Source organism: Rhagoletis pomonella, unplaced genomic scaffold, assembly GCF_013731165.1.
Source record: "Rhagoletis pomonella isolate Grant_MI unplaced genomic scaffold, Rhpom_1.0 Rhpom_scaffold_00007, whole genome shotgun sequence".
In the NCBI taxonomy this organism is placed as follows: domain Eukaryota; kingdom Metazoa; phylum Arthropoda; class Insecta; order Diptera; family Tephritidae; genus Rhagoletis; species Rhagoletis pomonella.
Genome location: NW_023458561.1, coordinates 67494445 through 67505307, shown reverse-complemented (window position 1 = coordinate 67505307; position 10863 = coordinate 67494445). Strand labels below are relative to the sequence as shown.

The 10863-nt window shown below is 36.3% G+C and overlaps 1 protein-coding gene across 1 annotated transcript in view; it reads right to left on the bottom strand.

Annotated features, from left to right (window-relative positions):
* Positions 1-10502, bottom strand: part of LOC118743379 (homeotic protein distal-less) — a gene marked incomplete in the record, with an annotated part of 93772 nt that extends 83270 nt beyond the window's left edge. The window contains 1 exon segment of the mRNA XM_036476010.1: positions 8978-10502.
* Between the last annotated feature and the right edge of the window lie 361 nt (positions 10503-10863).

The following is a 10863-nucleotide window of genomic DNA, read 5'->3' as shown; positions in this document are numbered from 1 at the left end:
GGGGGATACGTCTTCGCTAACACATGTAACTACACTTTTGGAACTCTCAAAGTATTTGTCAGACCACACGTCGGTACTTAAAGGTTAAAGAAAAATGTATCCAAGTTCTTTTCCGGAGTCCATTCACAATAGCATAGTCTTCTTCCGGCAACACTGCGCATCAGGTCTCTTACTATTTAACCGAGTTGGCCCAAAAAAAATTCTTGATCGATTTAGTGCCATTTCCTCAAGTAAGGCTTAACATTTATCTGCACTTTAAACACAAATTTTATTTTGAAAAAATTTGTTTAAGGGGCAGGTAAATATTAAAGCCTTAACGATACTAGAAAAACTTCGCTTCAAAAAACTTCAAAAAATAAAATTATTATACATATTTAGCTTTAAGATTTTACTAACTACTTTTTCATAACCATATGCAAAAATCTTATTTTATGTGTTCGTTGCGAAGGGAATATGAGGTAAAATTTGAAAATTAAATAAGCAACTTTTTTACTTTTTGAAGATTTTTGAAGGGAAATATTCTAATTCGATCAAAAAATATTTTTTTTTACGATTTTGTAGCAGTCCTACGAAACATTATTTTTCCATGTAGTATATATGGAAAACTTCAAAACCCCGGCGGCATCGTTAAATATTAGCCGAAAATAAACAAATAAGACTATCCTTACTTTCGAATTTCTACAGTTCTGGTAGGTGGCGGAAATTCCAAGAAGTTGGTTTCCCTGTGTAAATGTATTTGAGCCACCCAAACGGTTAGCTTTATATATTTCCTTCTATATATTAGTAAGTTTGTAATTTTCGAGATTTCTTTTTAAAACATATATTTTCTTATGCAAAAACAAAATTAATGATTAGGATTAAAAAAAAAGTACGAGTTTACTACTATATAGCGGCAATATGGCAAGTATCAACCCACTGCATTATTAAAGCGCAAAAGTTCGCCAAGAACTACGGAGAGTAGGCTTATGATCCGTTCTTGTGGGACCGGAACTGTTTTGTGAATTCTTCTAGAGTTATTATTACTTATAGAGCAAACCCATAAACCAGCGAGTTCTGAGGAGTCTTAGAAGGCTTTAGACAGGTCATGCTCCAGGGTCATCCCTTCGTTAGGAAGGACATTAACAGGTCTTAACCATCTCCGTTCTTATAAGCACGACGCACAGTGGTCTGAGTGTGGCAGAAAGTCAAACTTTCGAAATGTCTCCAACTATTAATTAAGTGGTTGGCTAGACGCTTGACCAGTAGCATTCAAAGGTCACTTGATGTCGCAGGAATCTTATTTTTACCTAAAAATACGGACAGGCATTTCACGCCATCAGCACTGGTAACTGAATGATTGGTTATGTTGGATTTTTTTTTTTCATATTTAATGCCAAGTTTCATGTTTTCATTATTTTTCTTAGTCCTTTCGGAGTTTAGAAAATGTATGTATATAATTTAAAGCATTTTCAATGACTTTATAGGGACTGTAAACTATTTAGCGTCTACGTGCGCCATTGGGACTACAACGTTCATTAAACCCTAAGTAAACTAATGAAATAAGTTTCACTGCTACAACTTGCTAGCCTGGTGTTTATCTTTCATAGGCTGCACGCTTCACTTTCGCAGATCCCCATATAAGCTATGGCAAAAAGTAGTAATTGGGATCCGATTTTACAAAAAATCTGCGACATAATGCGTTTGACTAGAAATGATGAGCTCCAAAAATTGGCAAAGATTGGCGAATTGCCTCCCACACTATATTGCGGAGCAAGTTTGGTAGAAGTTATCCGATTATAATAAAATTCGGTTTTTATAAATTTGGTTTTATAACTGGTGGGCGTGGTAGTTGGCCGATTTTGACCATCTTTCAGATTTAAGTTTTTCTGGTTAAAACTAAGATGCAAACCGAATTTTATTAAAGTCCGATAAAATTTATCATTTCCGCCCCAGTTTATTAGGCGTGGCAGTTTGGAAATCTATGCGATTTCATATACATTTACACTCTAAAGTAAAAGCGGAGTACAATTGCTACTTTTTGCCTTATTTTGACATTCCGACATTCACCAAGCTATACTCATATTTTAATAGAAGTGACTGTTGGATTTACTTAATTTTTTTTTTCACTAAGCAACACTAAATATTGTATCGACCACGAGCAAGAACTTTTTTTAATTTGAATTTTTCGGGTATTTACAATGATTTGCTTTCGGTGCATGAAAATGAACCATAAACACCACTTAAATTAATCTAAGGGCATAATAGTAATTAAGAACTTCCTGTCGCAGCGATTGCAGCAATGCAAAAGGAAGCAAAGCAAAATTCTAATCGAGAGATCGCCATCAAAAGTCAATGAACAGTCGTCGGACGATTTGTGCCCTGTGCCCGCATTGTGCACTGATTTTGAGAGCGATACGCAGGGATATACACACATACATGCATGCACCATAAATAAATCACGCACGGAATATTTACAACAGTTTTAATTGAATCTACGCAATGCTACGTACATACATTTCCGTCGCGTTGTACACAGACAAACACTTGCATTTGTACGCTCTAACTAATCTATACATATTTACTCGTTCATTTAAATATGTACAGGAATATACATACTACTTAAATATGAATATGAAAATATTAATACTCGAGCGGACATTGCAATTGGAAAAAAGGAGCAAACTCGAAGAGGAAATCAGGGCACCACTCATCAGCTGAGTTCATAAATTTGTACGAATTTTTATGGCGCAAACTGTGTATATGTATGTGTGTGCAACGAAATAGGCGACACTTAGTTTATTAATATTAAAAATAAAAAAAATAAAATGTGGACAAAAACGATGCCTGCCCGTAAAGCAATGTGGGGTGTAGAAATGGTGGTGTTGCGGTCGCCAGCGCGCCAACGCATAATATTAAATAAGATTTTTTTCTTTTTCTCTTTGTGTGCTTTGGGTACTTTTATTATTAATTTACGCGCATTTCCGCACTTTCCGTGTATACGTAGTTGCCACCAGTTCAAATTATGTAGGAAGGTGTTCAAGCGACAATGTTTGTGTGGCTGCTGGGTCAGGCAGCGAGTAGACAAATACCCAGTCGGCAAAATTTAGAAAATAATAGGCCTTCTGGGAGTCTTTGAAGCGATAGGCCCTCCCTTCTCGATTTTCTACTCCTCTTCATGTTTTATCGAATGGCCAGATTCAGCTGCCCGTAGAAGGGAAAAATTTACACGAAATAATATTAAAACAGTTTGAAACACGGATGCGTCTACTGCCATTTTTAGTAAAGCTTCCAAAGAGAAAATTTAATTGAAAAATCCCTTCCTGAAGGCGCTTATTTCGCAACGCGTCCCATTTTGCCGACTGGGTAGCCTTTCATCAAATGGCTTCCATTTATATTTTATTTCTATTTTATAAGCAAACTTCATTAACCCCAGCCCCAGTTGTGTGGTGGGTGCGTCGACGACCTTGTGCGTTTTTCTTTGGTTCGTCGCTTGCTTTTCCTGGCGAAAATATCGTTTGTCATTTGTCCAACACTATTGGTGGCAATTTTTCGCAATGTTTTCCGCTTTTCACGCGAAGTATGTAATTTTTCATAGCAGCGCCTGCGCTTATAGTATTTTGCCACTTCTTAAAACTGATAACAAAGAAACAACCATATTTTCAACTTCTCTATGTTATTTATGCACAAATACTATGGAAATTTGTCATTTTGACAGGCGTACTTAGCACAGTGCATAGGCAACTGAGGCTGAGTCAGTGGGATCGTCAGTTCGGTGCCTACTGAAAGAAGTCTGATGAGGAAATGTGGTGATTTCTGAAATAGCTATCACTTCTACCATTTTTTCAAATTATTGTTGCTTTTCCACAATAAATTTTCATTAAAAAACGGCCTCGAGCTCAATAAAAATTGTTGAATGTAATTGTTATAAGGCCAAAAAATAACAAAAACAAATAGTTTGCCAGCATTTTAAAATTATATAAAATTGAGAGTAAAAAAAAGAGGAATTGTTCAAAGTTGTTGTTGTAAAATTTTAAAATTAAATTGCTTGCAAACGTCAAGAATTGGAAAAATTCCTCTCAGCGGTTCTACCTTCCTATTTTTTTATCATGGTTATCATTATTTCTGCTCATTGACAAAATTAAAATAATATCCGAGCTTTAGTACCTGAGAGCTGCAAACTATTTTAAGAAAATATTGTTTTAATTTCTTAAGCGTTTTTTATATGTTTTTCGTCTTTCTTGCAGTTAGATTAGCGCAGCTGTCCAGCTTCGTATCAGCCACTTAACAAGCATGCAAAAAGCTTTGGGTTCCTCGCGTCCAAATCTTGTTAAGCTCAAGATATTTTAAATACTTGAACTTTTGATATTTTAAAGTTGGACTGTTGTTTCGTATATCTTTCTGACCGATAGGGAGTGTTTTTTACACTTGCTTTGTATTTTACAACTGACTGATGTCTAATTTTTACACTTCTGGTAAGATTTTATTTACGAAAAAGTTTCTATTGCACTTAAAACAAAATGCGCAATAAATGCGATCACACCTCCTTAAAAGGAAATGTAACGATTAAAAAAAACTATTACTTTTTGAGAACTAAAAATGTACCTCAAAATAAAAGCCCCGCACTTTCCTTTTGGGAGGGAGAAATCAATGAGCTCTGGTATCAAAAATTCTTAAACTTTTTCAACTTTTCTAAATAAAGCCCTCTGTAAATTTATTCAATTTGACCAATCATAACACTTCACTTCAGCCAGAAAAAAAATTATTAAAAATCAACGCGCTTTCTTAGCAACTTAAAACTTGCACTTTGTTATTATTAGAATATAATGGGCTCATACTCAAAATGTAAGACGTTAACATTGAAGCGAACCAAAATCATAACTGCAAACGCATCCATAATGAGTTATTTCACCAGATATTTTTATAACTATGAAATACCGACATGGTGGATAAAATAGCCTTGATGCCAGTAAATAATTCGAGAAGAGACAAAAGAAGCCAATTTCCGGTCTATTCCGGTTCCAATGTCGGTCTATGACAATGCAAAAAGTTATCGAACGTCTTCTGAGTTTTAATATGCGAAATCTTCTTCACTTCGCATGAGGACAAAGATACCATTGAATCGGTGAGTTCGACAACCGTACAAGTCCAAAAATGAGTTGAGTTCAAAAACATTACAGGTCACGGACAAGTACCGCTTTCTCCTCATTTCACGAGAGCAATCAGCTGAGCTACGTTAGCGGAGAAATTAGTGAAAAACCGTGCATGTCCGTAACTTGTACTCTTTTTGATTTCAACAACGTAAAACTGATTTTGGACTTGTACGTTTTTCGAACTCACCGAATCAATTGATTTCAAATAGCTATACATTATATGAAAACTAAAGCAAGGAAGAAATTCTCTAAAATTGCCTCAAAGAAGACGAAAAACATTTATTTGTTGTTTTCAATAAAAAAAATTTCCCCTAGCCGTAGCCGAGGGGACAGAGGTGCGTATTTCCACCCGGTAGAACCCAAGAAAAGATTTCTGGTTCGAGCAGCATTAAAAAAAAAAACTCGTTTTTAATAGCAGTCGCCCTTCGGCAGGCCATGGCAAATCTCCGAATATAATTTTGTAATGAAAAGCTAAAATGCTTAAAGCCATATTCCGTTCGGAATAAATAGTAAACCGCAGGTTCTTCCATTTGGGTGTTAATATCAAGAGAAGCCGGTCGAACACTTAACAAAACTGCGAGCGCGTACTTAGTATTAGTTTATTATTTAAATTCAGGCACTCATCCGAAAAAAATATCAGTATGCCTCATCGTTTTTTAAAACGTAAAACGTGAAAAATAGTTGACTGTATCGATTCCTTGTTACAGATACATATCGCTACTTTAATTCACAAAGGCCCTAACGAACAATTTTTTTTATTTTACAGGAGAAGCAAAAAACATTATAAAAAGAGTATCAAAAACAGGTAGACTTTATAAAAAGTGGTATGTAACTCCGTTTTTTTTTTTGGCACTAACACTTTTAAACTTTTTATTGAAGGTGTATTTTAATACATCCTACAAAAATTTGTGAAAAACGCAGTTTCGAAAAAAGTATTGGTTAGGGCCTTTGTGAATTTGGGTAACGATATTCATATATGTATGCGTAGCTTTAAGGGCTGAAATTGGTATTAAAATGGAGCTATATATGATAAGCGTAATGCAGCTAAATTGCCCTTTGGTAAATCTGTTGCTAAGGAGATACACCGAAAAGCATTTGACATTTAAAAATATCAAAGCTCTATATTGAAATGTACCATCCTCCAATAAATAAAGACTAATTGGCCACGACAAGCCTCCTGCCTTAAAAAGGTTTAAATCAAACACGTGTTATCCGTACAAAAATATAATTTTTTCTATGCTTGTCTGCAGTTTTTTTTTTCTTAGGAACAAACACTTTTACAGATTTAAAGCCCAGCCAAGGATGGAATATACATAAAAAAGTGACTTTCAGAATCACGTCACCTTCTGTAGAATAATATAAAATTTCTCAGAAATTCCCATAGATCAAAACTTTTCATCAGCGAGATATTTGGAAGAAGTTCATTTGATGTGAAGATCATTCGTCGTAAGTGTTGATTGCATCCTCTAAAAATTTTACTATTATTTGAAAACCGCTTGTTTTTAGCAAATTTGCAAATCAAAAATTGATGGCAAGTCCAGCAGAAATGCGTGTGCTATCAGAAAAAACTCGACCCTATCAAGCTGGCATTTCAGGGGACTATTTTATATATATATGAGGAAAATTTGAAAGTTAGGGGGGCTCGAGCACCCCCCTGCCCCTACCTGGCTACGCCCATGCCTCACCCTCTTCGCTGAGTGTCTTTCAATAACACTCAACATACTTAAACTATGCCGGTAGACAGAAGATTTTAAATTTTTTTAACCATCTTCAAAATATTTTCAAACTAAGACTTTCTTAAACCTCTCTCTTGTGATATTTTCTCTGACTTACATGTAGTTTAGAAATTAAGCCCCGTTCAAAACGATTTCGATTGATACCCTTCTCGTAATAATCCATTGAAATTATTGAATAGTTTGAAATTAAATTTGTAAACAGTTGTCAACCTCATTCGTCTGACACTCATATTGTGATACATACATATGTATTCAAATTACTTAATTCCTATAATTCAAATCGAATTTGAATTTTTAAACATGTGGAAACCATGCTATACATATGTAGCTTAGAAATAAAGCCTTTTCGAGACTCTTTCGATTAATATCGTAATATTTCATTTAATTATAATACAATTGTGTATTTGAATTTAGTTTTAAAACAACAACCCTCTTCAAATACCTCAGAAAATTCTGCATGTTCATGCTGAACATTTCAAAACAACTTGAGTATAATTAATTTAAATTCGGCTTTAAAAAAAAATGGTGGCAACCCAATTCAAAATATTTTCCAACGATAACCTCATTCTGGGTTATCGAATGGATGCATTCAAAGTGTATGCTTCGTTCGTATCTATTCCCATTTAGTGATAGCATTTTCGTAGATTTCGCGAAAATTCGGACTACGACGGATTCAGTGATAGCGCTGATTAAACCCCTTTCGTCCGACGACACCGATATTGTGAGCATATTCCAATCACCTAACTCCCTTAACTCAAGTAACATTTGATTTTTTTGTTAACAGGTGGCAACCTTCCAACTTTAGCTTAGAACTAAAACCCTTTTCAAAAACATTTCGATTGGTGCCCATATTTTAGTAATTTAATTAAATTAATTGATTTTAATTTTTAAACGGGTGACAACCATTGTAAAGCACCTCAATACTTTTGTAAATGTTCAATCTGCAGACTTCCTATTAATCTTTAGTATGACACCCATATTTTAGTTTTTCAGACTTTTCAAACAGGTGGCAACCCTTTTCAAACAACTTCTTTTAAGCCTCTTGGCATCAATTTTTTAACAAAATTTTCAAATAAATAATTCCCTTACTTCAAGTTGAATTTGATTTTTTAAACAGGTGGCAGCCCACCTCCATGAGTATGGAAGTGATTTAATATATCCGCATACCAAGCTCCAGTACTCTATCACAAATATTTCCTGAGATATTCAGTCGGTAAAAATTACGTTTGTATGGGGAGGTGCCACGCCCCCTCGTCTATTCAAGATTAAATCGACTATATATATATATATATATGGGCTAAAGGACACCAGTGTAAAAGATTTCATGATTATCGATCACTTTAAAATTTATAATATTAGTAAGGATAGTCTTGAGTGGTTAAATATATTTTTAAATAAAAGAATATCGTAAACTTCCCAAAAGAAATAAGAACTAAAGAGGGGGTATTTAATATTTTTTTTTTTAATTTTAGGAGGGTGTTTTAATATTGTGTTTCTTCAATAAGAATAGCCGAGTGGTTAGAGGTGCGATGTACCACTCCGGAGGACGGAGGATCCGGGTTTAAGCACTGGTCAAAGCAACATCGCAAAAAAATATAACAAAAAGTTTTTCCCTAACAGCGGTCGCCCTTCAGTAAACAATAGCTAGCCTCCAAGTGTATTTCTGCCATGAAAAAACTTCTCTTGAAACTCTTTAAAACCGCCAAAAACAAAAAAAAAAAAACACTAAGGCATAGCCAAAGTAACTCACCCAGCGGCGGCATGTTGCTGCAGCTCTACAAATGCCGATTTGCCGGGCATTTGTGCGCCTGGCGTTCCGGTTGTTGTTGTACCACCATCCATATACTTGGGAGTGTGCGGTGCGTCGGGCGCATCCATGCCGGATTGTGGTGTACTGGGAGGCCCCTCATAGGGGCTCCCTAAGTCAGTAAAATTAAGCGTGTTGGCGCCTATCGAGGCCACTTTATCAAGAATTTTGACGGCTTTTTTGGGGGACGCGTACACGAAATTAAAAATTCACAGCGTTTTGTCAAAAGTTAAAGGTTTACTTTTTTGCTCACTTTTATTCACTTTTTTTTTTAATTTTTGGAAAAGTGTAATTTAAATAAAAAAAAGCACAAAACCGCAAACAATTTTTCGAAATAAAGAAAATGTAAGTGTGTCGATATTTTCCTCTTTTATGAAGTTATTTTCCTTGCTGATGACTTTACTGTTATTGTTATTGTTGTTCTTACTTTCTAGTCGTTCCTTACTGTTTCTTTTTTTTTTATCGTAAACAATGACACACGCACGTTAAGACGAAAGTGAATCAATTTTTTTTCGAACAGCGTATTTTTCAATTGCAACAACAGTGCCGCCACAAGCCACCAAACTACTTTTCCAACAACACTTTTAATTAGCGTATAATTTGTGTCATTTTACTTTCTGCATTGCAATTAGCGATTTGCTGCGCGACGGCGACGGCGGCGGTGGCGGTGGCGATCGCGAACGCTCTTCAACGAAAGTTTCTTGACGTTTATGGGCGAGTGTGTGTGAGTGCGTGCCTTGATTTTGGCGTGGGCGGCAAACTATGTGGTTGGTTGGCTGCTTGTTGTGAGGGGAGGGCTGTTGATTTGGCTGGGCACGTGACTTTTTGCAGCGATTTTAATTGTTTCTGATAGTCGATTAAATTTTTTTTGAGGCCAAATAGTTTTGTGTTAAACCGCAGAATTAAGCACTTGGTGAATGAAATTTTATTAAGTGAAGTACCTTTTTTAGTTTACTCTTTTCCTCCTATTTTGGTTTTGGAAATATCTTATCAAATCACTTAAACGAACTTTTTTCAAATCATCCAGTTCCCTGTGTCTTTTGTGTTAAGTTAATTTTATGGAACCAGCGTTATTATTTTTTTTTACTTTTTTTGACTACTTTTAGGTTTTTTGATTGGAGTGTAAAAAAACTTCTTTGTTCGAAATATTTTGTTTTAATTTATTTTAAATAAAAAATCGATTTTTTTTTTGTCATAGGTTTTTAATTAAGATCAGCACGTACTTTTTCTGTCCTGTATCCGTCCTTCGGTATATTTTTAAGTCAAGCAAATCACTAATTTTTCTTTTCTTCTTTTTTTATGTATTTTGAACTTAAATGCACTATTTCAAGATTAGGAGCATTTCAAAATTCACCTCGGTCTTCAGTTGATTGCAGCTGAATTTTTTAAAAGATAATTCACGTTTTTTACTCTCTTAATATTTTAATCAGCCAAGCTTTATTTTTTTATTAAAATTGCAATCAAAATCCGCCGCGAAAATCGCGCAATTGGAAGCGTTAACACGACGGCGGCGTTTACACTCGTCTAAGCGCGTTGTCAATTCTTCGAGGTAGCCACCACACACAGTAAATTCACCCGTCGATTCGAAACACTGCGAACGAATTGTACGCGCGACCAACCACAAACAAAGTGCGTGAACGACTAGGTACGAGGTGATTATGTGATCATTTGCTGCGCTGCAAAGACGCCCGCGAACACTGAATGCCGCTCGCTGCTCGCTCCAATCCGACGATGACGATGACGACGACGCCTGTCAGTCCGATAGCGTAGCCAGTTAGTAAGCCAACGGTCCGGAAGACCGGCTAAGCAGCGCTTGCTATACTGGTTTCCACAGTGGCTGCGGAGCGCTGCAGTTTTTGTCGCTTGTCGCTGTCGCGTGTGCGAGCAAGCTGAATGCGGCTGAAGCTCGTGTGAGTAAGTGCGCGCACAACAGCTGCTGGGGGACTGGAAAAACGAGTTAACATTTATTCCAGTTATTCGCGCTACTGCCCGACAACGATGCATCACTGGAGAGAGTGCGAGTGCGAACGCTGTACTTCAGTGCGAAGTCACTCGCACTCACAGAGCCTACTGCAGCTTGCTCGCTTTGGCAGCGCGCCAATCAGACATGCAGCAGAGCAGTGCCGTTAGTTGTGCCGCATGGCGAATTGACGCCACGATTGGTGGAAAGAGTGCGGCCACACCTGAAAAC